Source organism: Lutra lutra, chromosome 16 (assembly GCF_902655055.1).
Source record: "Lutra lutra chromosome 16, mLutLut1.2, whole genome shotgun sequence".
In the NCBI taxonomy this organism is placed as follows: domain Eukaryota; kingdom Metazoa; phylum Chordata; class Mammalia; order Carnivora; family Mustelidae; genus Lutra; species Lutra lutra.
In genome coordinates, this window is record NC_062293.1 from 10,251,270 (window position 1) to 10,267,835 (window position 16,566).

The 16,566-nt window shown below is 39.4% G+C and overlaps 1 protein-coding gene across 7 annotated transcripts in view; it reads right to left on the reverse strand.

Moving 5' to 3' along the window:
- Nucleotides 1–14,448, reverse strand: part of KCNJ16 (potassium inwardly rectifying channel subfamily J member 16) — a 57,411-nt gene extending 42,963 nt beyond the window's left edge. For 6 of the 7 annotated variants that reach the window (XR_007123331.1, XM_047706851.1, XM_047706857.1 and 3 more), the window contains exons 1-2: nucleotides 14,008–14,448; nucleotides 5,004–5,102 (exon numbers count right to left, since the gene is read on the reverse strand). The gene's annotated coding sequence lies outside the window, so the exon portion shown is untranslated. Of the gene's footprint in view, nucleotides 1–5,003; nucleotides 5,103–9,145; nucleotides 9,228–14,007 lie in introns of all 7 variants that reach the window. The other variant, XM_047706862.1, reaches the window with a different exon arrangement.
- Nucleotides 14,449–16,566: the final 2,118 nt, after the last annotated feature.

Genomic DNA, 16,566 nt, shown 5'->3' on the forward strand with positions numbered 1-16,566 from the left:
GCAGCTACTAACTACTTTGGACATAGCCAAAGTATACCATCATTTACCCACAAGTTAGAAATAGTTAACGACGACTATTTCTCTAAACTCCAGGTTTGGAGAAAAGTGCTGCATTCAAGAAGAGTGATCACTTCACTTCTGTTCCCACATTTATGGAATGAGCTGGAATTAACTCTTTCAATAAAATTCAGTTCCTTGAGAATGTCAATGTTTCTCAAGTGGCTGTCTATCATGGCTGTGTGACATTTATAAGAGCTACCGTGGACCCAGCTGGAAGACAAGACAGAACTTCTGCAGTGGTGATATGCCTTGGTCTAGACCCCTGGTTTTCAAAACTTCGTATTGATCAGAATCACTTGGAGGGATGGTGAGGAAGAGAGATGCTGGACTCTAGCCCCAGAGATGCTTCTTTGCTGGGTCTGAGGTGGAGCCTGAGAATCTGCATTTTGCATAAATTCCCAGGCAATTCTGAAGCTGCTAGTCCCAGACCACACTTGGAGAACCACTACAGGTCACATGTGGCAGAGTTTAGATTAAACCCCAGGTCGGTCTGATACAGAAAAGCAAGCTGATACCCGACAAGACACCTGCTAGCCTCCTAAGATTTCTCCAGCGCAGAGATGGAAGAGGTGAGGAAGCATGGGTACATGAAAGAGAAATGGATCTAGAGGCAAACCCCCGAGGCTGAGTTCCCCTGCTGGCCCTGTACAGGCCCATTGCTTAATTTGCCTGATCCTTACTATTTCCATCACTATGCGAAGAATTCTCCAGTATTCCCAGTACTCTTGCCAAGGTTTTCTGAAGACAAAACATGATCTTTGCTGTCAAAGCATTTTCTAAGCTTTGAAATGCGACCACAAGTGTTGTTTTATGATATTCATTAGGAATCCAAAAAAAAAAAAAAAAAAAAAAAAAAAGGGAATAAAGGTGAACCAAACAAGAAAAACAAAAACATGCCCGTGAATGATCTGGTCTTTAGTTTAAAAGCTGAGACTACGTAAAAGGAAATGCCAAACACAACAGAAAAGTTTATTGGAAGCTTCAGGAGCTCAGTGATCTTAAGGATGAATGCACTAACGGCTTTAAGGGTAGGGCAACTGCCAAATTTTTTCTAATTTTTTTTCAACTTGAAAAGTAAACATCGTTATTTCTTTAAGAGATGGCCTTATGATGAATACTGAAAATGATTAATAATCATGAATTATTATTTGATTATTATGTTTATATAGTATATAAATATTTATATAAAATTTTTAATAAACCTATATACATTTAATATAAATTTATAAATATAGTTACATAAATAATTGTGTCTTATTGTCTGATGTAACTATTTTTGAAGAGTAAAAATTTATGTTAGCAGCTTTCTTGGGAAGTATGGTTTTCTTTATTTCATAGAATACTGAAAATATTTGGGGCGCCTGCGTGGCTCAGTCATTAAGCGTCTGCCTTTGGCTCAGGTCATGATCCCAGGGTCCTGGGATCAAGCCCGATATGGGGCTCCCTGCTCAGTGGGAAGCCCGCTTCTCCCTCACCACTCCCCCTGCTTGTGTTCCCTCTCTCACTGTCTCTCTCTCTGTCAAATAAGTAAATAAAAATCTTAACAACAACAACAAAAAAGACTCCTGAAAATATTTTATTTAAAAAATACAATTTTACTACATTGATCGTTGGCTTTTGTCTGATGCTTTTTCTGAAACTATGCATTTGACTTCATTTGTAACACATGGCCAAACCAATGAAAGACAGGATTTGCTCCCAATAAATGATTTCATCACTGTTAATCTTCACTGAGTGTTAATACAAGAGTAAAAACTAAGATTTCTTCTTCCTACTCCATGAAAATTCTCATCATAAATATTTGCATATCAAGAGCAGTAATTTCTAGCAAAATTAATATTTACTAGCACAAAGAAAAAGGGCTATTTTATATTAGATTAATAAAGGAGAGACTTTGCTCTAAACTGAGAAATCTCTCAAGACCCTTTGGGCTCTGCTTTTGTCTCTGTCTTTTCCCTCAAACAAATGGCTTATTTGATCTTAGTTCAATATTTGATATTAAAGCCAACAGACTTTCATATGTCATTAGGACCACGAAGAATGATTGCATTTCCCCCCATCAATGAAATATTGCTTTCCTTAGACTATATGTTATCTTTGCTCAACAGAGTGAAATTATTGATTTATGGTGTTAAACTTCTGTTTGTGTTTACTCACTTTTGATGAAAATGGCAAAGCCCTGTATTTGTGTGGCCGGGGTTCTGCCCTTAAATAGAGTGCAGATGTCTTCTTTTCTGTCTCTGATTGGCTTGTTTTTATCTTTTAAGTGGCTTGACAGAGGACAACCAATTTAATGCCTAGCATGCAAACTAGAATACTTTAAAGAAATCAGTAATTACAGAGTAGAGAGCAGGGTCCCACTGGTACGGTTTCACACTATTTTATCATTTCAATGCCTGTGCATTTCTCATGTTTCCCCTTTGTGTTGTGTACAAACGTTTCTTGAATGCTGGGTATATACTCTAACTTATGTGTGAATGTCATTTAGCATTCTTAATAATCATGTGGCTATGAATGTACAAAAAAACTGAGTTTCCATAGAGGGCACAGATTAGTTGCTCAAATCGGATACTAGGGACAAAGACGGGTCCAAAATCAGCTGTGCCCTTTACAAGCTGTGTGATCTTCAAAACATTGCGTGGCCACTTTGTGCCTGCTTCTTCATCTATAAAAATGAAATTCATTGTGGGAATGGAAGGGTTAATATCTGTGAAGCACTTCCCATGGGGCAAGCATGTCGTTGTTAAACAAAAATTGATCAGTAAATTGAAAATATTATTTCTGCAGTCAAGGGACACATGTTCCTTTGTTACCGGTAGGGGAAACATCTCAGAAGTTTCACCATGTGGTGTCCTATCATTCATAGAAGATGGAGCAAAAATATCTTCTATTCATGACTGGTAACACAACGTTTAGGTTGTGGACACAGTGAGGCCACGTCATCATTGTGACACTACCCCTGAGATACAGAGAAAATGTGAAGAGTCTGAAAGATGCAAAATCTGCCTACTGAGACAGCTTCCAAGGGAGAGAAAATGAGACAGAGGGCTGAGTTGAAAGGGTGGGTCAAGTACGGTCTAATAAAGAGAGAGCAGAGACAAGCTACGCAAGATTGTGCTGATTAAAAAGGAGTTTTCTGGGGCACCTGGGTGGCTCAGTGGGTTAAGCCTCTGCCTTCAGCTCAGGTCATGATCCCAGTGTCCTGGGATCGAGCCCCACATCGGGCTCTCTGCTCAGCAGGGAACCTGCTTTCCTGTCTCTCTCTGCCTGCTTCTCTGCCTACTTGTGATCTCTGTCTGTCAAATAAATAAGTAAAATGAAAAAAAAAGAGAGAGAGAGACAAAAAAACAACAAAAAAAAAAGGATTTTTCCCAGGACAGATCTGACACAACATTTTGAGGATATTCTAATCTTCAATGCTTTTTTTTTTTTTAAATTAACAGTGGAGGAACTTAGTTATCAGCTTATTGTGTCCCATTTTCTCAGCTTAAAAGAGGGCTAAGTTATGCTGAGCCAGGACAAATCTTACTTCTGTGGGGAAATAGCTGGTGATTTCAATGAACAGGTACCATCTCATGAATGAAAGGACTGGGTGAATGCAGAAGTTTGGTTGCTATCCATTCAGCACCACCGTACTACTCAAGTGAAATAAGACGAAGACGAGGGGCTCTAAACTTACTAAAATACCTAGAATGACTTTATTCCCAGTGTTCACTTTCAAGTGTAGAGGTAATCACACAACCAAAGTGAGACTCTGAAAAGCCATTAAACCTTTAACACTTCCAAAGCTCATTCATGTGCATGAGTCTCACTTTTTGCTGGTAAAAGGGACAAATCAGTGCTATTTCAACATATACCAGAGTGAATTAGGACTCTCTTCTGCCACAGGGATGGCTCTTTGGAGGCAGGAACTATGTCTCCATCATTTGTTTTATATTCTGAATGGCAAATATCAGGAGTGGCAGATTTAGACTGTATGGATTTAGCTAACCTGGGACCACATGTTCCAGAATGCCATTCCTGTCATAGTTCCATATTGGCCTGGACCCCCTGGGAGATGTTTTGGATGAGATTTGTAAGATGAAAGGGAAGCAAGAGCCATATTCTTTTTATAGCAGAAGGTTGGCATAGGGCATGAGGCTCTGTGGTCATTCACAGAGGTTGTCACTGATCATCTGCCTTGTGTGATTGGTACGGAGAGCAGGTCAACCCACGGTTTCTGTAGCTCTCTTCATTCAGCTTCTATGGCTCCTGTTTACGTGATGGCAGGTACCAGCTTTTCTTGCTGGCTACCCTCATTATCTAATTGGAGGCTTAAGCATCTCATTTCAAGGTGAGAGATGGACATGAGCTCCGTTTTATCCTGGTAGCTTCCAGCTCATTTTCACTGGTTCTCATTTGTTGTCTTCCTTTACTTCACATGCATCTGTCACCCTGAAAATTCTATGTGTCAACCACTCGGAGCTTCTCACACTCTTCTGAACATGTCAAGTTCTTCATAAATCAGGAAGACATTTCTTCTTTCTTCCAGGTTCCCTCAGTTCCCCAGGCACAGCTGGTTTTTCTGCCTGTGTCTTCTTTTGCTAAGTTTTGACTTTCTCAATGGTAAGCAACTGAAAAATTTATCTTTATAAACCTAGTGCCCAGTGACAGGAGCATTGCTCACTGAGTTGGAAGAATGAAGGTGCCATTTGTTCAATTCAAAAAACAAAAGTATAAAGGATGACAATGTTCTGTCCATTGAATAGCAGTGGGGGTTACCAAATGCTATGATTGTGATGCCTACAAAAACCATGTCCACAATACCATACTAATGGTATAGTGATTACTGTGGTAATTCACTTGTATATAACTAGTATAGTCCCTTACTTTCCACACAAAAAGAAGCATGGTGACTCTAAACAGCTCTTGTCTCCAGGACACAACGCTGGACTTCTACTCACCTCCTGGTTCTGCTCAGTCCGTGCTCCCGTGCTTCTGTTTCATAAGCTGCTGCAGCAGATGAATACCAATTTCCATGCTGAATGGAGAAGTCGTGTCCTCTGTTTACAACAAGAACAGGAATGATTTGATGCAGTCATGCAGAAGAAACACACAAAATAATCTGCCTATAGCAATATAATGCATGGAAACATTGTCCTGGTTTCTCCATCATGCTTAACTTCTGTGAGTGTAAAGCACAGTACATTTTGCTTCTGTTGGGTTTCCTTCAGGTCTGCTGGTTTGTGATTTTGCTCTCCTTAGTTATTTTTCTCCAAATGTTTCTTTAGCTTTTTAACTCCTGATGCCAATGATGCAATCTTATCATCAGCTCAATATTGTTATCGAACACAGCTAAATAAAACTTTAGTCATAAGGAAATGGAACCGCTTTCTATTCCCACAAAGCCTAAACTTAAATATGTGTAACTTTGTTCAAATTAGTCACACCACTTTCTCCTTGAGTGTTATCTAACCACCCACAAGTTGGCTCAATTCTGACCCAAATAAAAGGCAAGCTAAACACACAACAGGAACAGGCTTCTTGCTGTGACGATCCTGGTGTATGGCTCATAGTCTTTAATGTCCTGGCACCTTCTCAATTTTATTTGCAAGTCCATGGAAGGATTTTACTCTACCATCTATAAATAGAACTCAATAGTACATTACCAGAACACTAGAAGGTCAGTTAATAACTTAATAGCTCATCAAAGATGGCCAAGTGTGTCTTTCAGGTAAGTGCTAGTTGGACAGAGCTATTTTGCTCATGCTCAACTGACTAGATGGGCTGGCTTCCTGCTAGGGGGTGCCCCGAATCAGAGATTGACTGCAGAATTTTGGTGGTCAAGGCTTTATGCTAGGTGCCTTGTTTTGTGAGGTTACTTTTGGATTATTTTCCCAAAGTAGAGACAGAATGTCCTGAATTACCCATTGTTTGGAAAAGTCTCACATGAGATGTGAAGAGTACATAGTCGTGAAAAGACTGGCCAAGTTTGTGGGTGAGTAGATATTTTTCTGGGGCAGAGCCAACTAACTAATCAAGTAGTAACCTAACCCAAGAATTTAGTCTCACAAAAATTATCCTTTAATAGTACTTCTCAAAATTTTCCATTAAATGAGAAACCTAAAAAACAAAACAAAACAAGAGAAATGAGTATGTTACCGTTATCCCTACCCCAAATCCTAGGGAGATCTGAGAATATAACACAAAGAATTGAGCTGAAGCTCAAAATATCCTGGTCTTAGGATTTTTTTTTTAAATCTGTGTTGATTTTGAATTCTGGATATTTACCTCAAAATACCTGAACTATGGGGCGCCTGGGTGGCTCAGTGGGTTAAGCCTCTGCCTTCGGCTCAGGTCATGATCCCGGGGACCTGGGATCAAGCCCCGCATCGGGCTCTCTGCTCAGCAGGGAGCCTGCTTCCTCCTCCTCTCTCTCTCTGCCTGCCTCTCTGCCTACTTGTGATCTCTCTCTGTCAAATAAATAAATAAAATATTAAAAAAAAAAACACCTGAACTACAAAAATAATTCTTTGCACTACTTATCAGTTAAATTATTGAATTCTTCTTATTCTCAATCCTAATTCTGGAATTAAATTAATGCTTCTGAATTGTACACCATGTTTTTCTTCTGGCTTCTCATAGATCCTGGCAGTGTTACTACCATGAACAGAGTCATTTGGGAACCAGACTCCTATATGTGAAAAATAAACTGCAGGCAAATATAGGAAAGAATATATAGTAGCTGAAAAATATGGTGTAGCATGTGATGGAAGAGGAGACAATGCTGTTAGAAGGATGGACCATGAGGGCGCCTGGGTGGCTCACTGGGTTAAAGTCTCTGCCTTCGGCTTAGGTCGTGATCCCAGGGTCCTGGGATCAAGCCCCACATTGGGTTCTCTGCTCAGTGGGGAGCCTGCTTACCCCACCCCCCTTCTTTGCCTGACTCTCTGCCTACTTGTGATCTCTGTCAAATAAATAAATAAAATCTTAAAAAAAAATAAAAGAAGGACGGACCATGGATGTCTTTTAAAGTAACCTGTTCTTTGTCTTAATTAAGAGAAATGACTTTTTCCTTGGCCAGATTGCATGGTAAAAAGCTGTAACAGTGAGTGAGAAGGCTGTATTAAATTAATGGCTACTTCTCTACCCAAATGATCGCATTTTTAGGCATATCTCTTTTGCAGAATTAAAAATGTAGTAACTATTAAAGTGTGGTTCTTAAGTTCTTTTCTAGAAGTTGAAGCTTCAAACTTAGAATGTCTATATGACAAAATACAATCAGGGTGAAAATGCCCTGTGTCACTGTGATGGTTAATTTTTGTATCAACGTGATGTGACTGGGCTGTGAGGTTCAGTTGTCTGGCCAATCATCATTCTGGATGTTTTGTGAAGATATTTGATAGATGTGATTAACACTTACAATGTGTCCACTTTCAGCAAAGCAAATGATCCTCTAAAACGCATGTGGCCCACATCCAAGCAGTTGAAAGTTTTAAGAGCAAAACTGAAGTTTCCAAAGGAGAAGCAATTCTACCTCAAGATTGCAACATAAGAAACTCTGCCTAAGTTTCATGCCTGCTGGTCTAACTAGCCAATTTTGGACTCCAGACTACAATATCGGGGCATCTGGGGGGGTCGATTAAGCAGCCACTCTTGATTTCAGCTTGGGTCATGGGTCATGATCTCACGGTCCTGGGATCCACTACCCTGTCTGGCTCTGCCCTCAATAGGGAGTCTGCCTGAGGATTCTCTCTCTCCCTCTCCTTCTGACCCCGCCCTCATTTGTGTCCACTCTCAGTCTCTTTATAAAATAAATAAATCTTTAAAAAAAACCCAAAAGACTACAATATCAACTCTTATTTAATTTCCAACCTTCCTTCTAACCTACAGATTTCAGACTTCCTTCCCTGACAATCACATGACTGATTCTTTAGAATAAATCATTCTCTGTCTCTCCTTCTCTGTATATCCTATTGGTTCTGGTTCTTTGGAGAACCCTGAATAATTATCAAATGAAGGGAAGAAGATGGCCAATGTAAGGCACTGAAACATCTTGTTGTAAAACAGTTCATAGTAAAAACAGTATCTCAGGGCACCTTAGTGTCTCAGTAGGTTGAGTGTCTGACTCTTGGTTTTGGCTCTGGTTGTGATCTCATTGGGATCAAATCTTGGGTTTTGACTCTGCTCGAAGATTCTCTCCCTCTGACCCTCCATTCTCCCTCACACACATGAGTGTGCTCGTGCTCTCTCTCAAATAAAGTAATCATAAAAAACCCCACAATATCTCAGTCTTTAAACATTCTGAATTCTAAAAACAAACACTGAACAACACCCACAGGCCCCAAAGAAGGCCATCCCCCTATTGCTTTCCTGGAAAAAGTTCAGTGGGCTGGTGTGCTAGTCTTATTTTATCACAGTCCTAGGCCACTGAATCGCCCTTAATGACGTACAGACCTGCCTTTTTCTGCCAGACTGAGGGCAGGGACCAAGTTTTTATTATCTTTGTATCCAGATTGAATAAAAGATTATTGATTGCCTGGGAACATGGTTCTAATTTAAAATGGAATATAACAAAAAATCAAAATTCATCATAATAAAAATGGTTTTGGTCATGTTTCCTCAAACATACTTTTTTCTTTAAAAAAATTGAAATAGTTGAATGTTCACTTTAAGTCAAAAGAACAAATCATATTCAATATAATCTGAAGCATGGAAACATCTGAAGTCTTTTAAACTATACGTATGTAAGTAAAATAAAATTAAGAATTGAGGTGATACTTCAGGACCATATTTAAGGTGAAAATCATCTTTATTTGGAATTGTCAAGTAAATCTACTTTAGGGCTATTTTTTACTCAGTTTGACTTTTCCCCCAATTTCCTCTGCATCTGTGGGCAGTTTCAGGTCTATTTTGAAGAGAAAGTGAATGTGGGGCCAAAATAACTAGAAAAAGATGTATTTAATAGTGAAAAGCATCTTTAAAATGCAATGTACATTTTGCATCTGAATTCTTGGTTTCAGAGTAGAAAACCTTGGAGGAAAAGTTGATCCCATCTTTTTCATGCAAGAGCAGCTTTAAAAAAATAAAGTCATCCACTCCTTACATTTTAAAACCACAAAGTTCAGGGCGCATAGGGCTTAAAGGGTGATGAAGATTTCTTCTCCAAGTCCTCTGAGGCTGGCCAGCTGAGAAAGAAGGATACAACTGTCTTTACATAATGCAAATGTATTGCATTTCAGACTGTAGACCTGCCATTATCTCCCTCCCACTCCCCGCCAAAGACCTAGAACCTCAACCAAAAACAACCTGAGTTTATTTCAAAGCTAACAAATGTTTGTGTCCTCCCAAATTCACACATTGAGTCTTAATTCCTAATTTAGTGTTACTAGGAGGTGGGGCTTTGGGAGAGGTGATTAGGTCGTAAGGGTAAAGCCCTTGTGAATGGGATTGGTGCTCTTATAAAAAAAGACCCCAGAGAGCTCTCTTGCTTCTTCTGTCATGTGAGGATCCAGTGAGAAGGTGATCCTCTGTGAACCAGGAAATGGGTCTCACCAAACACTAAATATACTGGTATCCTAATGTCGAACTTTCAGGACTGTGAGAAATAAATGTTTGTTGTTTAAGCCACCCAATCTGTAGTATTTTTGATACAGAAGACTGTATGTAGTAAGACAAAATGCATCTCAGAAGGACTATTTGTTCAGAGCTATTATTCTTATGGTTTCCAACAAAGGGACCACTTGAAGGATGACCTACTGGTCATTATTTGCTCAAAGCTGAGAGAAGAGCACATACGACTCCGCAGAGAGGCATTTGGAGAAAGCCTCCTAGAAAGCCTTCAAATACTGTTTACTGCCCAAGAAAACTAGTTTTGCTTTATAGCCCCCGTCTGTTGGAAGCAGCTGGCATGGCCCAAAGAAGACCTGGTTTCTGTGGTGATATGTGTGTTCTCCTTACAAGTCTCATTGGTGAGAAGGTCATTGGCCTCAGCATAGTCTTGATATTAAGATGCCTCTTTATTATCCCATTGGTCAAACTAGAGGAGCCATGTCTTCATTTACCCTCATCCCCTTTTCTGTATTTTCTTCATCCACATTACCTGCCTACCATCTACAATGCTCTTCCTCCCTGTCTTTCTACCTATTTAAATGGATACCTCCCTGTGGTCCTTCATAAGTTCCCAAAAAAACATCTCTGACACATTCAGTTTGCAGAATCCTCTCCATTCTGGAAAAATCATGGCACATCCACATGACCTCATCTACAACTACTCTTCCCTTTTCAATTTTGGTTCAGCCACACGGATCCCCTTGCCATCTCTCAAACATGCCAGGAACACTCAGAGCCTTGCCATAGCTATTCCATCTACCTGAACCATGCTTCTCCAAGGTATCCATATTGTTCACTCCTGACTCACCACCTCTAGGTCTTCCATCAAATATCGACTACTTCATGAAGCTTCCTTTGACAATCTTATTTAAAAATGTAGAGCTATGACAGGCAGCTTGGAAGATGGCTCCCTAAGATCCCTGTTTCCTAGTGTTCACGCTCTTGTGAAATCCCTCCCCTTGAGTATTGGCTGGAATAAGTGACTCATGTCTAATGAATAGAATTTGGCCAAACTGGGGGGACATCACTTTCAAGATTAGTTTGAAAAAGACTCTGTCTCTGTCTTGTTTACTTGCTGCTTGCTCTAATGGAAACCAGCTGCCATGTTTTGAGATATTTTATGGACAGGCCCACATGGCAAGGAACTGCGGAAGGACTCTCGCCAGTAACTAATGGAGAACTGAGTCCCCCCCCCCCCCATCCAACTGCCCCAAAGGAACCAATCCTGCCAAGTACCATGTGATGAAGCTTGGAAGAGAATCTTCCCCCATGCAAGGCTTGAGATGGTTAGTCCCAGTGGACACTTTGACTGCAGCATGTGATCCAGAGGACCCAGACAGCCTGGATTCCTGACCCAGAAAACTGGAGATGACAAACGATTGCTGCTCTCAGACACAGTTTTGGGGAAATTTGTTACACAGCAATAGATAACGAATACAATACTCTCACTCCTCCAGCCCCCACCTCCAGTAACTCCTCCCTCCATTGTGTTTTCCTCTATACTGCTTATCACCGCTAACATGTTTTTAATTTTACTTCTTGATAGACTCCTCCAACATCTACTCTAAAATGCAAGATTCATAATGCCAGGAATTTTTGTCTTTTACTTTTCACTAATATGTCCTTTTCATCAGTTTATGTCCAATCAATGTCTGGCACAGAGTAGTCAGACAATAAATATTTGTTGAATACATGCTATATTATGCATTGTCAAGTCATCTGTTTTTCCTCCTTCAGTAGTCTCAAATTCCAAAAGAAAGTGGTTTCACCCATTAAACAATCTTCCACTCAACCCTTAAGATTTAGGACTCGTCACTTAATAAATATTTGTTGAGAGAATCAATCAATGAATCAATCAGAAAAAACAAATGTTTCTTGCTAAGTTCAGGACCAGCTAAATCAGGGAAATGACAGGATGATCCATTATCTCTATGTCATTGTCTTATAGGGGTTAAGGAGCTAAGATGATGATGGTAAAAACAAAATAAAACAAAAACAAAACAAATTTTAAAAAGCAAAGAAAAAAGCAAAGAAAAGCTTTTTCCACAAACTTTGCTTTTCCACAAACAAAATGTTGGTCATTGTCTTCCTAAGAAAATGAACTTCTTTCCCATTATTTAAAAAAAAAAAAAAAAACATCTATTAGTGGCAAAAACAAATGGAATTTCCTCCATGCTGGAGGAATTGCTTTTACTAATGCGACATAAGTAATTGTAGAAGAAGAGTAATGCCAGCCATCCCTTGGTAAAAAGAATCAAGGTAGATTCTTGAGGACTGTCTTCAGTCATGTTGGGTTATAGAGCTGTGACGATTGGTTCCAGGTATGTTAATAACAATATCCATGAACAAGACATCACTCATAGGTTCATAGGAAGAGCGTACTAGTGACCTACATGATCTCAGACACATCCATGCACAAGGACCACACATGAGAGATCTTTGGGGGGCATTTCCTCTTTGCCCTGTATATCAAGCCTATTGTGTGGTAATGGAAAGCACGCACATTTTATTCCTAAACTTAAGTTCAAGGCCACTGTTCCTAGAACAGGGAGATAACATAGGAGACTTGAGGATAAATTCATATGGGACAAAAGCTGGGGAGTTTGTTCAGATGATGGGTATTATAAATTTGAAAAAAAAAAGATTTACCTAAATATATGAGTTGCTTTGGTACTAAATATTTGCTCTAAATATTCTTTATATGTCTACCTTCTTCCCTAAAACTATACTTTTTGCCGATTCCTAATTTTCAACTAACTCATATCCAAGCCTTCACTTGGACTCACCATTTATATATATATATATATATATATATATATATATATATATATATATATATAATGGAAGAAACATAGTTTTCCAAAATCCTTGAAAACTCTTGTTCTCTTGCAAGTCAAAATATACTTTTTTAGGAAAGTGATTTCAAATAGCATGCTACTCAAGTCTTTTCTTCCAATGTCAAATGTGGTCATGGTCTTGTTTTGAATGAGACTAATGTCTTGGATTTATGACAGTTTTCATGTTCTAAAAATAATTGTAAGCAGGAGTTACATCTACCAGTTACCTCCAGTTCCTCACTGTGTCTTCCTCCTTCTCTCTGCCTCTGTCTCTATCACTCTCTCTCCCTCTGCTATTTGAATGGACATGAACTCTGGACCCTGTTCACTTTTAAACTTCTTTTTAGCTTCATTTCAAGAACTCCTTAAATGGCATTCTACAAAAGAGCTGTAGGTTAGGTTCCTCATGTCACTTTACTGGTTGAGATCTGACATAGAGAGTAGTTGACCTACAGTTTCCAAAGTAAAGTGGCAAAGATACATTAATCTAATGTTTCTTCCTGAGGCTCTGACTCTTGCCTAATTATAACATTAATGCTCAGCAGAAATACTCCTCAGGACTATTTTCCTAAGGACCTTTCAGGTTAGTAAGATCATCTAAGAGCTTAATGCACCTGATCAAAATCCACCAAGTTTGCAGAAAAGTTCTTGTTTACCAACCATACCCACTGCCAACAGAAACAATTCAATTAGAAAAGATAGAGAAGTCATAGTTTCCAGAGAGCAAAGATAACATGCCCACACTTGTCTCAATAAATACCCAAGAACAAAATTTCTAAGATTTTAATGCACAAGGGGGAAAAAAAAAGCTGTAGAAAATTTAAAGTGAACACAACAGAATGAAATTCTCTACTTCTAATTTATGATAGAATTAGTCTAGAACTGGGGACCTGGCTGGTCCAGTCAGCAGAGCATGCTACTCTTGATCTCCCGGTCATGAGTTCAAGGGGCATAAAGCTTACTTGAAAATAAAAAAAAACCTCACACAGGAGACTAGAGAAAAGAGAAGGATATTAAAATAAGTCTATAGATGTGCATATTTTTATTTCCTCTCATATCATTATTTCCAATTCTCAGGGAAAATTAACCTATTTTTCTTGAAGTTTTTTGAAGGGATGTGTAAAAGCACACTTACATGCTTAAAGCTATATCTCCATACATGTGTATACACTTAAACAGGAGCGATAATTTGCTTTCAGAAGAAATTACAGAATATTCCATATGGTATTGAATATGGAATACAATAAAGTCACTTTTAGACATTTACATATATCATGTCATGTAAAAGTTATTTAATAAACTCTGTAAAGACAAATTTGAGAATACCTTGGACCAAAGTTTCAAAAGAACTCAAGGAATATGACACTCTACTTACAGCACTTACATAGGAAATTAAATTATCTCAGTTGTCTTTAACTCAACATTGACATTGACATTGCTGCCCCTTAGACAGAAACTAGCGTGAACAAAGCACAGGCTGAATGACTTTGTATAATAACAAAAATAGAGCAATGCTTACCTTTATTCACTCTCCCCGCAGAGGATCTATGAGCTGGGTGCTCCCAACTGAGCAGTGGTAAAAATGTTCTTTAGTTAATAATAAAGGAAAGAAAAACTCCAGACACCAAGAACCTGAGTTAACCATTGACACAGGTTTGTTCCTACAGTTCCACCTGAAAATCTACATAGGCAGCCCTTGGCATCTTATAAATCAGGCGATAGCCGGTCAGCTGAGACAGAGGTTACCTCACTGCCCTGTCCCTCTGGAGGAGGTACAGCGTGAAGGGCATTCAGGCATACCCTGACTAAGTTTTCGCCAGGTCAGGGATAAAAAGGAGGAAGATATCCTGGGCCAGAAATATGTTCAACAAATATGGATAAACAGGGTTTTTGAGAGGTGACCTATGGAAATGCTCCTACCCAATGCAAAAAAATCCTTCTTACCAGAACTCTTTGTCTACCTCTCAGCCAGTGAGGGCTGAGATCCAATGCCAGTGAAAACTGAGACAGGACAGCTAGAAATAACTAAGCAATCATTCATTCCTTTATTTGCCATGCCTCTAATGATTAGTCACCCTGTGCAGGACAGTTCCGAAGAACTAGCCTAGCATCTTTGAATAAACCCTGATAAATGGAAGGCAGAGATTGACGCTGGAGGCTCCTCCCTCCCTGAACCCCAAGGATCAGAGCTTAGAATAAAAATGATTAATAAAAACCACAGGCTGTGGTTCCCATCCAGGATACGCAGTCTGATCGCTACTCTGCCCCAGCAACAGGTCCTAAGAGATGACATGAAATGGTGAGTGGTCGTGGTCCAGCTAGTGGACCAGAAGTCAGAAAATCGAATAAGTGAAGAGGTGGCTTTAAAATGGTAGAGTCAGGAGAAAGGTCCAGAAGAATGTGAAAGGCAGCCACAAGAAATGAAAGAAATAATAATCCCAAGCTCTTCAGAACCTGGGGGAGCTGTACCCAGAAGAGCTCAAAAGGAAGAATGGAAGGCAAGGGTTTCATATATTTCTTTACTCCCAAGAGCGCAGGTAGCCAGATCAAGGAGCTTCCATCCAGTTTGGTAAGCCCTACAAATTTAGGGGGTCATTTCTGGGTTCTGACCACAGTTGCCATTTTGGAGTTTTGGGGTTTCATTTCCATTTTTAAAAGCGTGGCACTTGAGGAAGCAAGATAATGATTTTTCATTTAGTGCTGTCACTAGGTTTGTGATAAGCGGAGCTATGCATGCTGTCTGCATCCCAGTTGCCTCATCTGTAAATGAGGAGGATAATAATAAATATGACCTACCTTAGGAAGATAATTAGTGTCTCCAAACTGCTAGCTATCATTAAGGATTTGACATTCTGATGGGAGCACTGATTTTCAGCCTGCTACGGAGTACCAGGCAGAAGAGTCTGAATTCTCTAAGGGAGCTATCTTTTCCATTACCAGTAAATGTTAGGAAGGTGATGGACACAGAGTTGCCTCTTTTGCAAAGAAGTCTGAATACCAGGAAAATGGGACATGTGCATACTAATCAAGGCAACTTACACTGGTTTATCCATAATAAGTCTGACTGGGTGGTTTAGTGAGTATTTTATCACTTACTCTGCTTGATTGCTTCCTTGTTTGAAAGCTGAGCTCTCTTTGTTAGCATTCCATCTGAAAGAACTTTTACAAGAACACCGCCACACACGTAACACCCTCCACTCTGGGAGGACCATTTCAGGAAAGGTAGCTTTGTTTGGGTGAGTGTTTGGATTGATCTGAGAAGATGAGACATCTAAACACAGCCTAAAAAAGACTGCAGAGAAGAACAGGACAGAAGGCAAGATAGAGAAATTGGATGGTTTCCCAACTCCCACTGAGTCAGAAAATCACAGCGTGGCTTCATTCCTTTGTTTGAAGTAAATTCCCAGAACATCAGACACACCCATACTCACATGTAAGTAGAAAAACACTTTCTAAAGCCAGATGAAAATGATATCTGGGTTGGCTTTTCTATTGCATGTCTATGCCTCCTAAATCCACCTTAACTGAAAATTAACTTTACTGAAGGTCAACTTTGGTGAACTACGATCCTCCCTGAAACAGAAAGAGACACCAAGGCAAGTCGAAGGGGCAAGTTTGTGTTACAATTTGTCATGCAACAACATGATGAAAGAATTCATAATAAACTATAAATACTTTGTGATAAATAATTCTCTTTCAATAATTTGTACTTAATGGCTGTTCAATGATCTCTGTAATGGCCTAAAGGAGATAGATTACACAAAGAGACTATTTATTACATAGAAGGGTGGAATAATCACTCTAGCTCTGTCTCTGGAAAAGTTTCTTTGTTCAGTCTGATTCCTGTTTTTGGAAGCCCTTCGAGCTAAAAATAGTTTTTACATGTTTAAATGGTGGAGGCACAATTAAAAAAAAAAGAAAAAGATTCTGTGACATTTGTAAATTATATGATATTCAAATTTCCAGGTTCTACAAATAAAGTTTTATTGGAATACACCCACACTTGTCCACTCGCATATTGTCAATGGCTGCTTTCACTATACGATAGTAGACTCCAGTGGCCCTCAGAGCCTCAGGA